The sequence below is a fragment of the Lissotriton helveticus genome, chromosome 6 (assembly GCF_964261635.1).
Source record: "Lissotriton helveticus chromosome 6, aLisHel1.1, whole genome shotgun sequence".
Lineage (NCBI taxonomy): Eukaryota > Metazoa > Chordata > Amphibia > Caudata > Salamandridae > Lissotriton > Lissotriton helveticus.
The window spans coordinates 891,373,778-891,396,806 of record NC_136067.1 but is presented as its reverse complement, the minus strand read 5'-3'; the positions used below and the strand labels follow the sequence as shown (position 1 = coordinate 891,396,806).

The 23,029-nt window shown below is 43.4% G+C and overlaps 1 protein-coding gene across 2 annotated transcripts in view; it reads right to left on the bottom strand.

The window, feature by feature from the left end:
• The window catches only part of LOC144763169 (amine sulfotransferase-like), a 528,038-nt gene that overhangs the window by 64,506 nt on the left and 440,503 nt on the right, over window positions 1-23,029 (bottom strand). The gene's annotated exons all lie outside the window — the stretch shown is intronic.

Here is a 23,029-nt window from a genome sequence, read left to right as displayed (position 1 = left end):
TGTTAAAACAAATTAAAATTCTAAGAAGGCAAGAGACCTCCCGGCTTCCGCCTCAGGAGGGTGAAAGCACGTGCAGGTTAGAGTGCTCCCAGTTTGGCCTGCCTCTATGTTGGTGCCTTTGAGAAAAAACATATATATAGTGAGGCTGCACCATTCTTTGAAAACGTGACCTATTGGTCGCGGTTTATAGATAATATTTTTTTTATTTGGACAGGAGAAGAGGTTGACCTATTTGAATTTATTGAGTGGTTAAACTGTGGGGATCCCAACCTCAAATTTACGTCCAATATTAGTCAACAATACTGCGATTTTCTAGATATAAAAATCCTTAACAAAGACAAAAGACTCACTGTTGATTTATTTGTAAAACCAACAGATAGAAACACCATGTTGCACTATGAGAGTGAACACCCTAGATGTCAAAAGGATAATATCCCATTCGGGCAGTTTCTGCAATTACGCAGAAACTGCTGCGATAGAAGGGATTTTGAGAAACACGCATGTAATCTAAAAAAAGAAACTGTCTAGGAGGGGCTATCCGACAAGAATAATTAAGCAGGCTTACAAAGAGCCAAATATTACAATCAGGCTCTTTATTTGACAATGACAACAGAATTAAGACTGAGCTGAATAAGATAACTTTTGTGACAAATTTCTCTTTACTCAGCAACAAAATTAAAAACATTATTAATAGAAACTGGAGTTTACTTCAGGATAAAAATCAGGTAAATTTGGAGAAACCCCTGTCCTCATATAGAAGGAATAGAAGTATTAGGAGCAGACTAGTGAGAACGTATACAGACAAAACAGTAATAATGGGACAGAAAATAACAGTAAACAATATAGAACATACATTCAGGGAGATATTCAATTGCAGGACCAAAAATGCAATCTACCTCATACAATGCCCATGTGGATTAGGCTATGTGGGGGAAACTGGAAGAGAGGTCCGAATCCGCCTAAACGAACATAGATCAGCCATTAAAAACAATAGATGCAATGCCCCTCTCACTGAACACTGGCATTTGAGTAATCACAAAGTAGAAGATCTACACTGGTGCATTTTAGAGAGAATAGAGCTATCAAAATGAGGTGGCAATGCTGAGATAAAAAGAAAAATGAGGGAACAGTTCTACATGTGTAAGTTTAAAACCTTTACACATGGCCTCAATAGCCGAGAAGAGTGGGAGAGGATGTATAGATAAATCAGAATATGGTTGATTCTTCGTGTCAGTAGGACCTATGAGTAAACAATTAATTTATCAGAGCACATAGTTTTGAGTTAATTCCTACATAATATGAGTGTCAATACCCCATGACAACCACTGGACATAAGGTATATTCCAATTATATGCATTTGTTATATAATGCATATATTAGGAAGTGCACCAGGAGGGACACTATTGAGTTCAGCTACTGTTACTATACACTTAGGGCGATAGTAACTAGAGAACATCCCCCTTATATGCATTTATTGAGAAAATATGGCTTAAATAGACAGGGAACATCCAGTGAAGCTTAAGGCATAAGTCTAGGCTCAAGCGAAAAGTGCTTTCAGCACCTTTAGTGCAGCATTGGATAGAAAATACACATAGTGCCAGTGATTTGAGATGGACAGTCATCTCTAAAGTTGAACCGGATTCAAGAGGTGGTGACCTAGAAGCAAAACTACGACAGAGGGAAGCCATGCTAATACTGAAATTTAATACCGCGACAAGTGGGTTGAATGAAATGTCAGGACTGTACAACCTGTGACCCCACCTCATTCCAACACCCGTGTGGAGCGGTTCAAGAGTACACATGATCTTTTCCAGAATCCGATGCACATGCTTTTATGTTGAACTCAAACATACAATTTTCAATACAACTTTATTCAGTAGACATAATAATAGTTAAATCTGATATCACAGAGGGCTACTCAGCCTCCCAACATCGGACCGAATTTTCATAAACTGGCTTCACTCCACACGTTGACAGTTTCCAACATGAGCCTGGATGCAAATACATTTATATATTTTTTTTTAAAAAACAACGCGGCCACCACCCAAAAACTACACTTCCCAGCATGCCAAGCGGGATCCGGTCACTTCCGATCTTAAGCGCATCGAGATGACACACAACCACGGCGCCTGAAACGCAAGCCGAATGGAACTTTGAAAAATAAGAACTGAAGGTAAGCGCGTTCGTCCTGTTGTTAAAACTTCTTTTAGTCTAGTTCCATAAACGCACCGCTATAAGTATTTAGACCGGGATTCCTTTCTTGCCAACAGAGCTACCTTTTTAATTCCGGACTCAACGTTCTACGGTTAGTAAATGATATTAATGAAATGAGTCCAGCAAGCTCAATAGGTGGAGGTCCTTCCATGTATTACGAAAAATCGACCGCTCGTCATACATGACAACAATTCTTTGCACCAACAAGTTCGGCATAAATGAATTAAATGAGGCATTTTTGCATTTCTCCAACAGAAATGAATTGAATAATTACTGTTTGATCTTCAAACGAAACTGGCATTTGATTAATTAACAGGAGAACCAGCGCACTGGTCACATAAACGTGAGTAATATCCACCAATAAAAGAGAACCCCCGCCCCCACTGTTTGGAGAATAACAAACTAAAAGACTGACATGGCCCCCTCTTTCTGCCTACAGTTTCTCAGCTCACAAGACCTCAAGCAAGCCCAACAGGTACTGCATGAATGTATGCTGGTCTGAATGTTAAGTTGAGAGTCGCTTAGCTGTTCAAACTGACTGAATGTCCTTTTGTGGATCTTATGTCTTTCAGATATGTTTCTGTCTTGGTCCTGAAGAGAATCCCATGAATCTAAGGGATTCCAAACGCGTCGACCCCCTTTCTTAGTTGACCTTGCTTTTCTCGATTTTTTCTTGTCCCCTTTTAGGCCAATCATTGTTGTAAATAGCCTGAATGGATTGAGTTTATGGTGGCCTAATTTACTTATTGTGATTAAAAGAATAGAATAAGTTGTTATTAATTATTGTTGTATCCTTAGCTTAAGAAATGATACAAGCTTAGGGATATCTTTTCACACACAACTATCACTACCCCTCACTGTTTGTTTCTTGTTTTGTTCGTATGGTGTAACTATGTTGGTTGTATGATTCTGATGAATGAGTTTGAAGTGAAGCTGTTCAGTTTGGAAGTCCTTTTTGCTCTGTCTGCACATGGCTTCTAACACCCCAATGTATATATTCGCACATGGTTTTTAGTAGTAGGAGCTCTTCACTCCTTCCACTTGTAGGAAGGAAGTATTTGCTTTGAATAGAGTATCAAAAACTTTATTGTCTGATGTATAAAATATAAAAAGAAATACTAAAATTTCAAAAACAAATGTAAAAATAAACATACATTTTTTGTGATACACTGAAAGAGTGGTCTATTAAGATGAGGACGTGGTACTCATCTTGAGTTGTGTCAGAGAAAAGAATTGAGCAGTATTGGCACTTGTTTTGTTGTTTGCTAACGTGGCGTAGCCTTACTGCGCTTAAGCCAAACCCCTTTTGTTCTTGATTATAAGGCAGAATGGATGGCATAAACGACCAGGTTAAGATGGCGGCCGCGTTCGAGGTGGTGGAAGTATTCCGCATACGGACCGCGTAGGGTGGAACAATGTGGTCATTAGTGTGTAAATAGACTAGACAAACATACTACATTTCCAGACAGAGATGAGCTGAATAAGAAATATTTTATGTAATATTAAAAAAATTTAGATTTGTAAGCTATACACACTAGCTCAAGATGGCGGCCACTGACGGGGAAGCGTGTGTATATTGACCATGTGATGCGTAGAGCATAATCATGTGACTATTATCGCGCAATTTAAAAGAAGGGAGCCAAACGCACGGGTTGTTGTGCTCCAGTAGCGATACCACGTACGAGGAATTATCAGGTGAGAACGGAGCTCGAATTGGCCTTGGGATGTTGTGAGGATGCGGGTAGATAGAACCACCCGGAGGGAACCTTGAGCACTGGTTGTGGTAAACACCCCTGGGATATGCTCGGCGATAAAATTTGAGTAGTGAGATATATGCCCATGAGGCTTTATGAACTTAATTTATTTTCCCTCAAATATAAGTGGCTGACGAGGGATACATCTTTAGACATTCTCAATAGTAACCCAGCCACCTATGGTGGGGTGTGGCCTCATATGTTGGCTATATATATATAACGAATATGCCACATCGAGTAATGAACATCGCAGGATTGAGCGGTAGCTTGAATGTAAAGCCAAAACATTCATTTATAGTTACGGAGTAAGATAAATGCTGGGATCTGTTCGGAGGCGATAAATGTTGAAGAGAAGTGGTAGCTTTTGATTTAAGGTGTAAACATCTAATTAAGTATCTATATATATGGAGCAATATAAATGCATTGATAAATCTGGCAGTAACAACATTTTTAAAGAAATTTTTTAAAGAGGAGATTGAAAAAAGAACCGCAATCGAGTCCAAACTTACGCTGAGTTTAGCATATCGATTTTAACCAATTAGCTAAAGAGATACCAATGTGTAAGTAACATGTCCATCATATATCTGGGTGAACAACAGATGTTTTATAATACTGTTTGGCTTTAGAATACTTGGATTGGGATAATTGAACAATTCCCTAAAAGAAAGGATAAGAAGAAAGGAAAACCTCTTAATGTGAAGATCAAAAAAACAAGAATTAATACTAAAACATAGACCGGTAACCTATAGCTGAGAAACATATATAGAAAGGGGGTGAAGGGTGAATGGGCCTCATATTGAAAGATTCCTTTACTGTTTTTTGGTAGGTGCCAAAATGTATTCTTAGAAAGTAGAAATCTATGTCTACGGCGCAGAACAATTTTTGTTCATAAGTGAAAAGAAAGTATTACCCGATGTACAACCTTAGATTTTAGAGTAAGTATACTTTGCATTGGTTGTAAAAAGCAAATGAGGGATGTGATATGAGTTATCCAACATCTTTTCTGTCTTTCCCCAACATAGGACAATGAGAAAAAGCTGTCCTTAATCACCTTCACAGTAACAACTAGGGTGGATGGTGGTAGATATCAAGGTATGCAAATAAAAAGGTTTTTGGGACTTGAGTGGTTAGAATGCTGATCCTGTATGAATGTTGGGTTTTGTATAAAATGGGGGCGGTATGCGATTAAAAGATTTTCATGTGGCAACCAACTACATCCCAATTGGATAGTAGTTTATATGGAGTACAAGTGGGACACAAAAATAGCACAGGATGATAATACAAAAACCATGACAGACTAAGGAGCTGGTAGTTGTTCAATAATGTAACGTCCAGAGGAAGATCCACTTCGGTTTCTTAATAATGAGTTTTCAATAATGAAGTTTTGTGAATAATCAGTTTTTAATAATGAGTTGTTTTTAAATATCAAGGTACTGTGACTAATGAAATGATGGTAATAATACATACATTTTGGTGGTGATGTAAACGTATGCCATGGACGGATAGTGATTATGTTTTCTTTGTATAAAAAATTGTCTCCACAGAATTGTGTTTTTAATTGTCCTGAGGAAGGTGGTGCGCACAGCAGGATCCACCGAAACGCGTCGACTTGGATTCATTTGAGTGCTTTTAATAATGTGTTGTAACAGTTTGGCTTATAATATATATATTGTAGTACATGCATATTTGATGTATGTTTTTAATATCTTTTTATGTAAATAAAAAATATTTTGATGATACATATGCCTTGGCATTGTAATATACATTTTTAGATTGTAAGTGCTTTTGTGGTTCCATTTGAGATGTGGGGTTCTTGAGTGATTGAGAAACTGAATTATTATAATTCTTAATAGACATTTATTGAGTACCACTGGAAGAGTGTAGTAAAGATAGACACCTGATCAACTTGTAGTAAACGAAATGAATGGAACTTCTTTGTTTGTTGACACTCATATACTCCAACACTCACCTATACTGCCTTTAAAATATGCGATTACTCACCCATATGCCACTAACACATCCATTCACTCACTGATACATCCATACACACACTCAGTCACCCATAGAGCCCCTCACAGACACACTCACTAACCCATACAGCCACTGACTCACTCATCCATGCAGGCAGTCACACACCCCCTCACCAACCTACACAGTCACTCATATTGGTACTCAGATAACCAAACAATCACCCATACATCCACTCACGTATCCAATCACCAACTCATACAGCCACTTAGACACCAACCATTCACACAACCAATTCACTCACCCATCCATTCACTGAGAGACCTAATAACTCATTTATACAGTCAGTGATGTCATTTGAGATGTCATCAGTGATGTCATGAGTGATGTCACTGACCATGTCATGAGTGATGTAATATGTGACGTCATCAGCAGTGCATTGCGGCCGCGCAAGTTATAGTTAGCTGAACTAACTATAACAAGGGTATTTCAATGGTTTTGTATGAGTGAAATGTCCAGCTAACTATAACGCCCCTGAAACCTATGTTTTTTTCTGGGAATTACCAAGGTTTTTTAAATGCTAATTCCTAACTATAACATGCATGAAACCTATGGGTTTTCAGTGAATTTCAAAGGTTTTTTAAACGCTAATTTCTAACCTTAACGTAAATGAAACCTATGGTTTTTTTAAGTGAATTTTAAAGCTTTTTTAAATGCTAGTTTCTAACTATGCCTACAGAGGTAGGACATGTGAAGTAAGAAGAAAAACACGCAGAAAGAAGAAAAAGAAATGCAGAAAGAAGCAACAGAAGTCCTCAAAGATGAAGAAAAGTGCAGGAAGAAGGAAGACATGCAGAAAGAACAAACAGAGGAGCAGAAAGACGCCTTGTTGCAAAATCATTCTGTACCCTCAACTTTTTCAGATGGGTACTGGTGGTAACCGACTCTGACTAAACAGTCCTAGAGCCAGTGCTATGCTAAAACACACTTTTAGAATACAGTTAAAACACCTACATACACTAGGGAACACTGTGTGTTGGGGTACCCCTGTTATTAGCATTACCTCCTCTGTAAGCCCCTAGTATATAATAGGAAAGGGGGATTAAAACTACCTCTTAAAATGCACCACAGGGCATGTTTGCACACTGGTGAAGGCAAGTGGGTGGCTGAGCTGATGTGTGCAAACACGCCCTATGGCCATTTTAATTTGGGGGATAAAGTCCCCTTGAATCCTGAGTTTCCCTTGGGTACAACTAGCCCATCAGGTATCTCTAGTTAGCACCACAGAGCTGCGTTGCAGAGAAAATGGGCACAGCCTGGACCACCTCTCTGCAACGCAGCGCAGTGGCGCTTACTGGAAGGGCCTGGTGGACTAGTTGGCCCCCTTGGGCCCTCAGGATTGAAGGGGAATTATGTCCCCAACTTAAAAAGCGCGACAGGGCATCTTTGCACAAGTCACCTCAGGCCCAGTCCCCTCCCTTCACAACTGTGTACCCGCGCCCTGTGGCCATTCTAAGTTGAGAGATTAAGTCCCCTTGAATCCTAAGGGTCCCTATGGTCAAACTGGCCCACTAGGAAACTCCAGTATGCCCCACAGAGCAAATTCTGTGGGTCCCTGGGGGCCAACTAGCCCACCAGGTACCTCCAGTATGCGCCAGAGGGTTGCGTTGCAGAGAGGTGTTCAGAGGCCACGCCCCTTTTTACAACACTCTGCAACACAGCTCCATGGCGCTTACTGGAGGTACCTGGTGAGCTAATTGGCCCCCAGGGACCCTCAGGATTGAGGAGGAATTAACTCTCTAACTTAAAACGTACCACAGGGCGTGTTTGCACACATGTGAACTCAGGCACCGCCCCCTTTCTTCACCACTGTGCAAACGCACCCCGTGGCGCGTTTTAAGTTGGGGGATTAACTCCCCGTGTAAAAAGGGGCGTGACCTCAGAACGTCTCTGCAATGCAGCCCCCTGGCGCATACTGGAGGTTCCTGGTGGGCTAGTTGGCCCCCAGGGACGCCCAGTATTCAAGGGGAATTTGTTCCCCATCTGCAAACGCTCCAGGGGGTATGTTTGCAGAGTGATGAAAGGAGTGTGGCCTCCGGTGCAATGCCGGTCTATTTCTTTTTTTTAAGAAGGCGGGCTTTGTAACTAAGCATGAGCGGATTTTGCGTATTGGCAATCCGCGGATTTGCGTATTTGCGGATTTGCGGATTTCGAAAATCCGCAAAATCCGCGGATCCTAGCGTATTTTTTTTGTTTTTGTGTTCGCACGGGTTTCTGCAAGTTCGCGTATAAAAATGAAAGTACTAACAGCCCCACTAGTCCAGCACTGGATTGATGAATCCCATGGGGATGAGGATTTCAAATGGACAATCATATCCAAAGTAGACCTTGATCCACGAGGTGGAGATTTAGAGGCCAAGCTAAGACAGAGAGAAGCGATGCTTATTCTTAAGTTCAATACCACCATTACAGGCCTGAATGAGATGTCCGAATTGTACCATCTGTAAAGATGGGTATTCTGCCCCCCGAGTTTGTAAAAAAAGAAGAGAATGTTCGCAAATATATTTTTTTTAAAAAACCCCCGCCGAGTTCCTTCCAGAACTACAACTCCCATGATACGTCATCGAGTTCACACCGATATCGATAGCCAATGGTTAACAGAACCCCCACACTGGTCCACTGGATCATTAAATGTACACCAAACATCCAGGCGCCCTGAGCGCACATCAATCTGTGGCCAACTACATCTCGGTACCACATAGCCGCGATACACTTTTGCATCAAATGGACCAAGCTTCGCAAAAACGTAACAGGGACTACATTTCCCATCAACATTCTGCCGGCTTCAAAACGACTTCCGGACAAACACGGAACTGAACATTCCAAATCAGATGGCGCCTTCCGTGCGGAGCGAGGAGTGACTGAAACAGGACAGCGCAACAACCTAAAGGTAAATGGAGTCGCGCCCCATTCAATGCCTCGGTACATGGTTTTTTTCCCCCGTGCTGGCTACGTCTTCTGCCAATTCAGTTAAAACCCTGATCATGCGCCGATAAGCTCTCCCGCACGGGCTCCGCCCGTTGTCAAAACTCGTTTTACCATTAAACCTCCCCCACATGGATGCCGCCGGTGGGAACCTTTGCCACACCTTTTGTAAACGATCTGATGCCTAAAAAGCTGCTAAAGTTCCAACGATGCACATTGGACTAGGCCCCTTGTTGAAACGTGATTTTTTTGTTCTGGCGTCCCACACGCCCTGGTATTCATGAACTCTTCTGGTATTTTCAGGAGTTGCCTTTCGAGCAAGTAGCAAAGCTGGGTGAAATTCCACATTGGCTCATCAAACGCATTTCTGGACGCACGCAAAACATCAACAATGTAAGTTGTTTGTACTTCAAACACGTTGTGCCCACATTGCCTCAACCCCCCCCCCCCTCCATCAACGATTGCAATTACCAAGAATGGCTCTCTTCTTTCAGATTGTAGGATTTGAACGTTCGCTTCAAGCACACACAGGTATGACAAAAATTGCGCTGATTGGTACGTGAGTTGAAGGTCTCTCATGTGTGGTTTCGACTGAGTGTCTGTTTATTTATGTTTTTCAGATCATGTCTGTCGGTCCTGAAGAGAATCTCTTGACTTAAGCAGAGATTCGAAACGCGTCGACCCCCCCTCCTCATTAATTCTGATACATTCGGTTTTTGCGACCAACCTTGTCTTGAAAATTTCAAAAGATAAACATAGCGTGTGGTCGTACATATATAAAAAGATATGTCTAATTTGGCACATTTTCATTTGGATGTATAGGCCTTTTCTAAAAAGTTGGGCAGAGATTCTGCAACAGGCCTCACCTTGAAAAATTTGTATCCAAAGAGAGGCTTTAGTTAGCCACATCACTTTCATACGTTGTCTATTGTCTATTTGTTGTCTAAATGTGTTATTTTTTGATGTTATATTGGTGAACTGTGTTTTGGGTTCTCACCCTGTCGTCTTTGGTTCCTGTTATCATTTAGAAATGAACCTTCAAATGAGTGTTGTTTATGTGTCGAGCTTATTGTAAACACTCTTCTGAAATTAATTTTTTGTTCAAATTGTGTGGTTTATAGTTTTTGATCATAAGAAAAAAAGAAACAAGTCAAATAAAACTAATGAAATAAATTTATTTTCATAAAGTTTCAAGACTGAATTGGTGGTCTTTGGGTTGAGTTAATTGGTTGGCTCAACGCCTGGTTAAACAAACAAAATAATTGCACAGTACTGGCAATCCTCCTTGTTCATTCAGTATCAGGCACAGCCTTACTGTGCTTTTGCCAAAACCCTCCTTGTTACACAGTAATTTACAATGGCGCCAGCAAGCTGCCAGCGCCGTTGTAAAATAGTTACAAAGTTAGCTTGCAGAGGAAGCACTTAGATAAAATAAAGCAGCACCTGCTTCGTTTTATCTAGTGGTTCCTGTGCAAGCTAACTTTGTAACTATTTTACAACGGCGCTGGCAGCTTGCTGGCGCCATTGTAAATTAGTTACATGAGTGGGGGTTCAACTTTTGAACCCGTTACGTCCGCGCGGATTCCGTGGGCGTAACGGATTTACCGCTCACGCTTATTTGTAACCCCCTTTCTTTTTCTATTTTTATTTGAAAAAATGTAGAAGGGGACCGCGTGGCCCCCCTACCCAGGCCTTAACCGACCCCGGGGACCCCGTCCCTGCATGCATTAATTTTTGAAAAATGTATTTAACCTTTTGGGGAGGGGGTCACGTTGCCCCCCTCCCAGGCCACTTATGGCCCTGGGACCCCATCCCCTGAGGCCGGCCTTTCTATTTTTTTTATTTCTTTTTAAAAAACTTTTGGGGAGGGGGGCCACGTGGTCGCCCCTCCCGGGCCACTTGTAGCCCCAGGGACCCCATCCCCCGGGGCTGGTCCTCTCCGTTGGGAACCGTGGGGGGGTCCCCAATCCCCACACGGTCCCACCAGCTCCCCACATCCATCGGAAGCCAGCATTGCTTTTACCACATGGGGAGCTGCTAAGATGCAGCTCCCCGTGTGGAAAAGCAATTTGGTTTGAATTTTGAAAGAGAGAGCAGGTTTCCCTGCCCTCTCTTTCAAAATTCAAACCAAGTTTGCTATGGCAGGGCGTCAGCCGCGAGGCTCCCGCCCTGCCATAGCAAACTACAGTGTCCTGGGGGTAGGCACCCTGGGACACTGCACGAGCCGGCCCTAGGGGGTGGCCATCAATGGCTCCAGGAGGGTGGACGTGCAGCCCCCCTCCTTACATTTTCAAAGCCCCAGGGGGTGGTGGTCCCCGGGGCTGGGGGGGTCCGTCACAGACCCCCATTCTAAATATTTAGAGCCCCGGGGAGGTGGCGGTCCCCGGGGTGTGTGGGGGGCTTGTGCCCCCCCACACAGGGTATCTTTTTTTTAAAAAGCCCCGGGGGTGGCGGTCCTCGAGGCTGCGGGGGGCAGTGTGCCCCCCCGGCAATCAAAATTAATTTGAGCCCCGGGGGTGGCAGTCCTTGGGGTTTGGGGGGTGTTAGAGCCCCCCAACATTCTATTAACCAGCCCCGGTGGCTGGCGGTCCCCGAGGCTGCAGGGGGGCAATGTGCCCCCACAACTATAAATGCTTTGCCCCGGGAGTGGCAGTCCCTGGGGCAATGTGGGGGGATTGGGCCCCCCTACACTTTTTTACCATGCCCCTGGGACTTAGCCCCCTCAGGGACTAATTAACAACAAAGTGCGGGAGACCATGCTTCGTTTTATTTTATTATTGGCAGGAATAAAATATATGGTGTAATTCCATTCAGCAGTTCGGGCTATAGGTACGACCAAAGGTTCCTAAGTAAAATTGCATGGGGAAAAACGTTTTGGGTCCCCCTTTTTTTTGGCCCCTGCTTGACGAATCACCCCAAGATTGCCTTGGTAGGCAGCTTTCAGTTTTTGCCAAATAAATTAATCTAAGCATCCAGAGGTGTCCTGCGTAGTTGTCTTCCTTGTAGAAGGGGTAACTCTGTTTACAATTTTAAGGGCGACCGGTACCCGGGCAGGACCGCTGCAATCAATGAAGCCGGAAAACTGGAGTTTTTGTAATATATATATATATATATATATATATATATATATATCCATCAAACAAAAGGTAAGCCCCTGTGAGAGAGCCGCAGGCACGTAAATATGCGTGATTCTTTATTCAAAGATTTTTGAACTATGCCTGCAAATTTGACAAAACTCATATTCCTGATACTACAAGGACCACAAGGCCAGAGTGCTGGCCGCGCCCACTGGGGCAGGTTCCTTTAAGTAATGGGTGCAGGACTTGAGTTTGGTGTTTGCGGGGAGTCACGCCACTGAGGAAGGGAACTTTGTTCCAGAAACGCGTCTGGGTTGACTCTTATGCACGATGAAAGTCTGTGTTTCCTGTTTGCCTGCAAGCTGCTTTGAATAAAGAATCACGCATATTTACGTGCCTGCGGCTCTCTCACAGGGGCTTACCTTTTGTTTGATGGATTTAAGCGGCTGAAGCTCAGCCGCGAGAGAAGCCCACCGCATGGAAGCGGGCCCGAGATGGAGTCATGCCGACTTCGTCTGAAGAACGGGAGGCGGTGTTGTGACAAAGCGGCTGGTGAAAAGCGGCAGACAACGAAGCCAGCTGTTCATCAACCCACTGGGGGAAGATTTTTGAACTATGCCTGCAAATTTGACAAAACTCATATTCCTGATACTACAAGGACCACAAGGCCAGAGTGCTGGCCGCGCCCACTGGGGCAGGTTCCTTTAAGTAATGGGTGCAGGACTTGAGTTTGGTGTTTGCGGGGAGTCACGCCACTGAGGAAGGGAACTTTGTTCCAGAAACGCGTCTGGGTTGACTCTTATGCACGATGAAAGTCTGTGTTTCCTGTTTGCCTGCAAGCTGCTTTGAATAAAGAATCACGCATATTTACGTGCCTGCGGCTCTCTCACAGGGGCTTACCTTTTGTTTGATGGATTTAAGCGGCTGAAGCTCAGCCGCGAGAGAAGCCCACCGCATGGAAGCGGGCCCGAGATGGAGTCATGCCGACTTCGTCTGAAGAACGGGAGGCGGTGTTGTGACAAAGCGGCTGGTGAAAAGCGGCAGACAACGAAGCCAGCTGTTCATCAACCCACTGGGGGAAGATTTTTGAACTATGCCTGCAAATTTGACAAAACTCATATTCCTGATACTACAAGGACCACAAGGCCAGAGTGCTGGCCGCGCCCACTGGGGCAGGTTCCTTTAAGTAATGGGTGCAGGACTTGAGTTTGGTGTTTGCGGGGAGTCACGCCACTGAGGAAGGGAACTTTGTTCCAGAAACGCGTCTGGGTTGACTCTTATGCACGATGAAAGTCTGTGTTTCCTGTTTGCCTGCAAGCTGCTTTGAATAAAGAATCACGCATATTTACGTGCCTGCGGCTCTCTCACAGGGGCTTACCTTTTGTTTGATGGATTTAGGCGGCTGAAGCTCAGCCGCGAGAGAAGCCCACCGCATAAAAGCGGGCCCGAGATGGAGTCATGCCGACTTCGTCTGAAGAACGGGAGGCGGTGTTGTGACAAAGCGGCTGGTGAAAAGCGGCAGACAACGAAGCCAGCTGTTCATCAACCCACTGGGGGAAGATTTTTGAACTATGCCTGCAAATTTGACATAACTCATATTCCTGATACTACAAGGACCACAAGGCCAGAGTGCTGGCCGCGCCCACTGGGGCAGGTTCCTTTAAGTAATGGGTGCAGGACTTGAGTTTGGTGTTTGCGGGGAGTCACGCCACTGAGGAAGGGAACTTTGTTCCAGAAACGCGTCTGGGTTGACTCTTATGCACGATGAAAGTCTGTGTTTCCTGTTTGCCTGCAAGCTGCTTTGAATAAAGAATCACGCATATTTACGTGCCTGCGGCTCTCTCACAGGGGCTTACCTTTTGTTTGATGGATTTAAGCGGCTGAAGCTCAGCCGCGAGAGAAGCCCACCGCATGGAAGCGGGCCCGAGATGGAGTCATGCCGACTTCGTCTGAAGAACGGGAGGCGGTGTTGTGACAAATCGGCTGGTGAAAAGCGGCAGACAACTAAGCCAGCTGTTCATCAACCCACTGGGGGAAGATTTTTGAACTATGCCTGCAAATTTGACAAAACTCATATTCCTGATGCTACAAGGACCACAAGGCCAGAGTGCTGGCCGCGCCCACTGGGGCAGGTTCCTTTAAGTAATGGGTGCAGGACTTGAGTTTGGTGTTTGCGGGGAGTCACGCCACTGAGAAAGGGAACTTTGTTCCAGAAATGCGTCTGGGTTGACTCTTATGCACGATGAAAGTCTGTGTTTCCTGTTTGCCTGCAAGCTGCTTTGAATAAAGAATCACGCATATTTACGTGCCTGCGGCTCTCTCACAGGGGCTTACCTTTTGTTTGATGGATTTAAGCGGCTGAAGCTCAGCCGCGAGAGAAGCCCACCGCATGGAAGCGGGCCCGAGATGGAGTCATGCCGACTTCGTCTGAAGAACGGGAGGCGGTGTTGTGACAAAGCGGCTGGTGAAAAGTGGCAGACAACGAAGCCAGCTGTTCATCAACCCACTGGGGGAAGATTTTTGAACTATGCCTGCAAATTTGACAAAACTCATATTCCTGATACTACAAGGACCACAAGGCCAGAGTGCTGGCCGCGCCCACTGGGGCAGGTTCCTTTAAGTAATGGGTGCAGGACTTGAGTTTGGTGTTTGCAGGGAGTCACGCCACTGAGGAAGGGAACTTTGTTCCAGAAACGCGTCTGGGTTGACTCTTATGCACGATGAAAGTCTGTGTTTCCTGTTTGCCTGCAAGCTGCTTTGAATAAAGAATCACGCATATTTACGTGCCTGCGGCTCAATCACAGGGGCTTACCTTTTGTTTGATGGATTTAAGCGGCTGAAGCTCAGCCGCGAGAGAAGCCCACCGCATGGAAGCGGGCCCGAGATGGAGTCATGCCGACTTCGTCTGAAGAACGGGAGGCGGTGTTGTGACAAAGCGGCTGGTGAAAAGCGGCAGACAACGAAGCCAGCTGTTCATCAACCCACTGGGGGAAGATTTTTGAACTATGCCTGCAAATTTGACAAAACTCATATTCCTGATACTACAAGGACCACAAGGCCAGAGTGCTGGCCGCGCCCACTGGGGCAGGTTCCTTTAAGTAATGGGTGCAGGACTTGAGTTTGGTGTTTGCGGGGAGTCACGCCACTGAGGAAGGGAACTTTGTTCCAGAAACGCGTCTGGGTTGACTCTTATGCACGATGAAAGTCTGTGTTTCCTGTTTGCCTGCAAGCTGCTTTGAATAAAGAATCACGCATATTTACGTGCCTGCGGCTCTCTCACAGGGGCTTACCTTTTGTTTGATGGATTTAAGCGGCTGAAGCTCAGCCGCGAGAGAAGCCCACCGCATGGAAGCGGGCCCGAGATGGAGTCATGCCGACTTCGTCTGAAGAACGGGAGGCGGTGTTGTGACAAAGCGGCTGGTGAAAAGCGGCAGACAACGAAGCCAGCTGTTCATCAACCCACTGGGGGAAGATTTTTGAACTATGCCTGCAAATTTGACAAAACTCATATTCCTGATACTACAAGGACCACAAGGCCAGAGTGCTGGCCGCGCCCACTGGGGCAGGTTCCTTTAAGTAATGGGTGCAGGACTTGAGTTTGGTGTTTGCGGGGAGTCACGCCACTGAGGAAGGGAACTTTGTTCCAGAAACGCGTCTGGGTTGACTCTTATGCACGATGAAAGTCTGTGTTTCCTGTTTGCCTGCAAGCTGCTTTGAATAAAGAATCACGCATATTTACGTGCCTGCGGCTCTCTCACAGGGGCTTACCTTTTGTTTGATGGATTTAAGCGGCTGAAGCTCAGCCGCGAGAGAAGCCCACCGCATGGAAGCGGGCCCGAGATGGAGTCATGCCGACTTCGTCTGAAGAACGGGAGGCGGTGTTGTGACAAAGCGGCTGGTGAAAAGCGGCAGACAACGAAGCCAGCTGTTCATCAACCCACTGGGGGAAGATTTTTTAACTATGCCTGCAAATTTGACAAAACTCATATTCCTGATACTACAAGGACCACAAGGCCAGAGTGCTGGCCGCGCCCACTGGGGCAGGTTCCTTTAAGTAATGGGTGCAGGACTTGAGTTTGGTGTTTGCGGGGAGTCACGCCACTGAGGAAGGGAACTTTGTTCCAGAAACGCGTCTGGGTTGACTCTTATGCACGATGAAAGTCTGTGTTTCCTGTTTGCCTGCAAGCTGCTTTGAATAAAGAATCACGCATATTTACGTGCCTGCGGCTCTCTCACAGGGGCTTACCTTTTGTTTGATGGATTTAAGCGGCTGAAGCTCAGCCGCGAGAGAAGCCCACCGCATGGAAGCGGGCCCGAGATGGAGTCATGCCGACTTCGTCTGAAGAACGGGAGGCGGTGTTGTGACAAAGCGGCTGGTGAAAAGCGGCAGACAACGAAGCCAGCTGTTCATCAACCCACTGGGGGAAGATTTTTTAACTATGCCTGCAAATTTGACAAAACTCATATTCCTGATACTACAAGGACCACAAGGCCAGAGTGCTGGCCGCGCCCACTGGGGCAGGTTCCTTTAAGTAATGGGTGCAGGACTTGAGTTTGGTGTTTGCGGGGAGTCACGCCACTGAGGAAGGGAACTTTGTTCCAGAAACGCGTCTGGGTTGACTCTTATGCACGATGAAAGTCTGTGTTTCCTGTTTGCCTGCAAGCTGCTTTGAATAAAGAATCACGCATATTTACGTGCCTGCGGCTCTCTCACAGGGGCTTACCTTTTGTTTGATGGATTTAAGCGGCTGAAGCTCAGCCGCGAGAGAAGCCCACCGCATGGAAGCGGGCCCGAGATGGAGTCATGCCGACTTCGTCTGAAGAACGGGAGGCGGTGTTGTGACAAAGCGGCTGGTGAAAAGCGGCAGACAACGAAGCCAGCTGTTCATCAACCCACTGGGGGAAGATTTTTGAACTATGCCTGGAAATTTGACAAAACTCATATTCCTGATACTACAAGGACCACAAGGCCAGAGTGCTGGCCGCGCCCACTGGGGCAGGTTCCTTTAAGTAATGGGTGCAGGACTTGAGTTTGGTGTTTGCGGGGAGTCACGCCACTGAGGAAGGGAACTTTGTTCCAGAAACGCGTCTGGGTTGACTCTTATGCACGATGAAAGTCTGTGTTTCCTGTTTGCCTGCAAGCTGCTTTGAATAAAGAATCACGCATATTTACGTGCCTGCCGCTCTCTCACAGGGGCTTACCTTTTGTTTGATATATATATATATATATATATATATATATATATATATATATATATATATATATATATATATATATATATATATATATATATATATATATATATATATATATATATATATATATATATTACCTACTGGCGGTCGCCAGTAGGTAGTTATAGTTAGGACCTAGTTTCCATAGGAAATCCTCAACATTCTATTTGGATTAACTTTGGCCCTGGTGGATGAATCTTTGCGAATTTCTCAAAGAAGATGGCTCGGTCCGCTGCGCTCCTTCCCTGAAAGTTTGGGGGGGATTGGTGAAGTGGGGGCTGAGATAAAAGGGGGGTCCAAAACGTGTTTTCTCCATGTTATTTTCCATAGGACGTTTAGACACGGCTACAGGTCGAACGGCTCAATGAATTTATAAGAAAGTTGGCAAAACTGTAGAGTCCGGCTCGCAGATTACGCTTTTTTTGGAATGGTGTAAATCTGTTTAGTAGTTGCTGAGAAAATTAAAGTTAAAGTCAATTATATATCTATAAGCGCGTACGGGTGCGCGCACTAGAGCGGCTGCGCGCGAGCGGAATTTTTTTTTGCTGCGTGACGTCTGTTAACGTTCGATTCGAAGGAAATCAGGAAGTGTTGACCGCCATTTTGTCACTGCGAGTAAATATATTGTCATTTCAAAGCGTTGGAACATGGAAAGGGGAGAAGGTAGAGATTGTTTTGCTGCGTAGGTTCTCTCAGGGTGTGCAGTAAGGCCCTTAAACGCGAAAATAGATATATATATATTTTTTTTTTAAGTTGCGGGGTGCGCGCACTCGGGCGCGCACTCCTATTTACAAGAGTGTGAAAATGGAGATAAATCAGAAGTTTGAGTGCTTTGATATAAGGTGGCTCTGAAAAGAGCCCTTGTGTTAATTGAGTTTTTTCTGCATTTATAAGTAAGTACCGATGCAGAGTCTGGTGTTGCAGAGGAAGATTCTGTTTCCCTCATCCGTGAAATGAACACCATCTGTCCTATAGATGTCTTGCATGTGGTAACACAAGTTGTTGTGGTAAATAGAACCCATGCTATAATCTCTGAGGAAAGCAGAAACAGATTTATTTACATGTCTCCTTGCTTTCTCAATTTGTGCACAATGTTGATTGGACCAATTCCATTTCTGTCTTTGGCATATATTGGAATATACCAAGGCAGTTCGAGGAAAAAGTGTCATCAATTGTCGAAAGGTGTCTTTTAGAAGCATTTCCAGACCTACCCCAGTCAATGTGCCTAGATCGTTCCCACCACAGTGCACATTTATAAGGTCTGGTTCTGGGAGATGCATAAAAGTTTTAACCAATGGTATTAATTGGTGACATCTTAATCCTCTTTGCCCAATCCACGTAATCTGCACATTTGGTAAATCAAGGTTGGAAATTCGTCTGCTTGCTGCATATTTTCCACTCCAGTGAATATAGCTGTGTCCTAAAAGCCAAACCTTCATTTTCAAGGCAGATGCACTCGTACTCCGATGGGTTCTGGAAGTGGAATGGCAGTTAGAAGCTGAAAGTCAGGATAAAAAAATGGATGAAGCTTGGTGTGGTTGAAAAACGAAAAATGATTGGTTGATTCTAATACGTGAAGATTGAAGACTACGTTGCATGTTAATGTTATGTAAAAGAAAAAGTAGTATTGGGTGTGAAAAAAAAGACATGTAACAGAGCTGTGGATAGGCAGGTGTTTCTGGAGGGAGAACAGTGTTGTTAGTTTGCTGTAGAACGTTGAGATATGAACTTTTTTGACCTGTGCCTTCAGCCAGGTGCAGAATGAGGTGTTACCATGGAAACAGCCAGAGATGGCAGTGGGTGATGGGTGACTTTTATGTGACATTGAAAATATTGTGAGGGACAACCAACTGAAATGTAAATTTGAATACAAAATTTTGCGGGAGGAAATATGATTGGCTGAAGAGACATATATGAGTCTGTATTGACTGGATATCTGTGCCATTGAATTTTGGTTGCAGTGATAGCAGCATAATTGAGACTTCCGTCAAACGAATATCTATTTTGTGACTGTCACTGTTGTACATTGTACAAAGCATTGGTAAAGGTAAGTCTGTAACTGTTTGTTTTGTCATGTACCGTAAAATATGGTTTACTCACAAACAATGATTGATTTTCCTCATAGTTTGAAACTAAACTCATTTTTGGCTGTCATAATGTGTTGTATTTCTAAAACTATTTTTAATTTAAATGTGAAATATGAAGTATAAAATATGTTTAATATAAAGAGTAATTATTTGTGTGATTTTGAAGCTTTTATATATAATGAGAGAAGTTGTTTATGAAGTGAAAAAATGATATTAGCAGAGAGACAGATAATGCATATAGAGAGAGAAATGGTAAATTACATGTGATACCGTCGTGAAAAAATGTTAATGGTTAATGAATTCGTAAACTTTCTGTCACACGACAAAATTAGAGTGCGGTTTCTGGACGCGGCCTGCATTGGTGGGTGTAGGGTGAGAGGGGCAGGTGGTTGAGTGAAATAAAATGAAAAGTTGGTATATTGCATGTGATACCGTCTTTAAAAAGTGGTAATGTTTAATGAATTCTTAAAGTTTCTGTCAGACGACAAAATTATAGTGCGGTTTGTGGCCGCGGCCTGCATTGGTGGGCGTCGGGTGAGAAGGGCAGGTGGTCGAGTAAAATAAAATGAAAAGTTGGTACATTACATGTGATACGGTCTTGAAAAAATGGTAATGCTTAATGAATTCTTAAAGTTTGTGTCAGACGACAAAATTATAGTGCGGTTTGTGACCGCGGCCTGCATTGGTGGGCGTAGGGTGAGAAGGGCAGGTGGTCGAGTAAAATAAAATGAAAAGTTGGTACATTACATGTGATACGGTCTTGAAAAAGTGGTAATGCTTAATGAATTCTTAAAGTTTGTGTCAGACGACAAAATTATAGTGCGGTTTGTGGCCGCGGCCTGCGATGGTGGGCGTAGGGTGAGAAGGGCAGGTGGTCGAGTAAAATAAAATGAAAAGTTCTGACCATGAGGTTGTACACAGATTTGTGCAGTAAATGTGTTCGTAAATTGAGGTACCAAACGGAGTATAAAAATATCTCTCTCACTCCTGCTGTTTGACTGCATCTTCATCTCTCTTCTGTTTTCCGTCTCCGTTGCCCTGTGTTATCTTATTGTGTGTGTGTCTGTCTGTGTCTGCCTTCAGTCCGGGCTGAGGAATTTTGCTGTGGAGGCACACACAGATAGTCGCATCAAAGTAGTTGGAACGTTTTCAAAAAACTATTTATATAATTGAAATGCTTTTTTGAAGCGCTAGTGAATGTTTTCTTTCAGAATTACAGCTCGGTTGTTTCCATAGAGCAGAGGGTATGTTGTATTTCACTACTTAGTGCCTTTGCATGTGCACTCTGTTCTCTGGTGGCTGGCGGAGAAGTGTTTGTTATTGTGGAGATTAAAGCGTGATAAGGAGTGAAATACGACATAGCGTCTGGTCTGTAGAAGCGTGGGAGCAGTGATTAACACTGAGTGGAGCGGAACTGCGACGGTGCTTGAGAAGAGTAATAAATTATTTTTTTACAGAGGTACAACTGTCTGCATGGTGCGCGACCTACTAAGAAAGGGTTCACGGGCTGTTATAGGGCTGTGGGTTCTAGTATGAGTAAATCAGGTCGACAAAAGAAAATATTAAGTTAGTACAGCTGAAGTTACGTGGAACACATGAATACTGTTTCAATATACAATCATTTTAGTTGAGATTATGGATTAAAAGAGAGAACGTGTATATTTGAAATGTTTATTCAGAAATGCACTGTTTTCAAGGCAAGTTTCTAATCTAATACGAGTAGAGATATTGCAAAAAACAAAGTAATCGGTATAGTCGGTAGTACATAGAATACAAACGGTATAGTTGATGAAAAATGAATATGGTTTTGCAAAATTAATTATACACTCTTATGAGGAAGTATATTATATTTTAATAAATGGAAGAAGGTCTCTGGCCTTTCAGTTTAGGAACGATACATGAAAATGCTAGTGGTTAGACATTATGTCTTTATCAATCAGCTCTCTGTATGCTTAGCACTATCACGTTTCTGTTATGCTATTGTGTAAGGGAAAAAAAAACGCGCCAAAACGGACAAAATGGCGAGAGGTGCATGTATGTAATCAAAATATTTCAGTTTATGGAAAATTAAATGATCAGAGGTGTCTGAGGCGGAATTAAGCAGTTCAAATGCGAAATGGCGTTTACAGTTATAAAAAACTCATTCTATATTTACACATTAATTAGGGCACATGTAGCATATATTAGCGAGTTTTGGTTCGAGTACGTTTGAAATAACATAAGATAAGATATACAATAGAATTGTTGAGATTAGACTTTAATAAAAAATAAAGTTCAAAATCGAGTAGCTGAAGAAAAAAAATTTAGTCCACATAAAAGATCAAAATTTAACCAGTAGGAAATCATAATGTCCACTGTTAATAAAGCCAATAGGTCTGTTCATGTTAAGAAAGTATGCAAGAAAACGTGAAAAATATAGGGAGGCAAAACGAAATGTGGACGTCAATGGCTTGCATAACAGTCAACCCAGGATTGTATAGGCGAAGTAGGCAGCAATTGCTTCTAACAGGAAGTCACTGTTATGATCCGAAAACATGTCAGCCATCCAATTGAAAAGAGGAAAGCAGCATTCATGATCTGTTATTATCGGAGCCTCTAGTACCATCAGAGGACAGCTCGGTGGGTTTTCAATGTAGCTGTCTGTCAGGAAATCTTGCGCCGCTGCGAATATATCCCAATGACCCAGAACTCCTTGTATCGCTGCAAAGGCCATAATCCCTCCGTTGCAACAAAGTTGTTCATGATCAATTAACGGATTCATGAGATGATTGTAATTCACTTCAGGAGGTACCAAGTTGCAGAGACATAAGTCCAGGGCCCACATGAAATCACAGCTCAGGCAATGAAATACAGGCTGCACACAGGTGAAATAGGAATATCGAAATGATAATCGATATGAAGTATTCAGAGTCGAGAGTGCTAAGATGCCGTAGTAGTCAAGCATCTTCTGGCGAAATAGTTCTAAGTGTTCCGGCTTGTTTGCGAAGACAGGAGGGACATCCATTTTGAAATAAACGAGATGGGAACACAAACGTCGCAGCACTGGCAGTTCAACAGGAAGTCCACAGAAATAGGTCCCAGAGCATGGAGTGAATAGTAGCAGAATGACTTGATATAATTTTTGGCAGTCCGGTCAATAAACCATTGGTTAGTAGTTATAAAAAAAATAGCGTGTCTTGAAGTGTAGGATGTGTTTAAAATTAAGGGAGTCACCTCAGTAAATTGTAAAGGAAGGCCACTCTTTTATAAGGAATGGTGTTGTCTGTGAATATTAGCTAAGTGAAAGATATGTTCGCGAACAGATGCTACGCTAACTTGTTTTTGTGACAATAAGGCTGTTGTTCATGTCTTGTTATTCAAGGCCGGAATTCGCTGCCAGATGAAAACATCAAGGTTTACATGCGTGGGGTAGATAAACTACATTCTTAAAGGGAAGCAAATGCAGAGTGATTTTTACCGCGTAAGCTTTGTCGTTTAAAAAGTCATAGTGATTTTCATTATATGTAAAAAATAAAATCACTGATGAAGAATGAAAAAAAATCATTATAATAATAGGCACTTCTGTATTTTTGGAAAGATATGCAACATTACAGGGATTTCACCTAAATAAGTCATGTAATTGAAAGTGCCTGCATGTGGACGACTAAATATATGTTTAGGCGTTTAATATGCAGCTTTGAAAAAAAACGTGCGTTTGTTTTAAAAATGA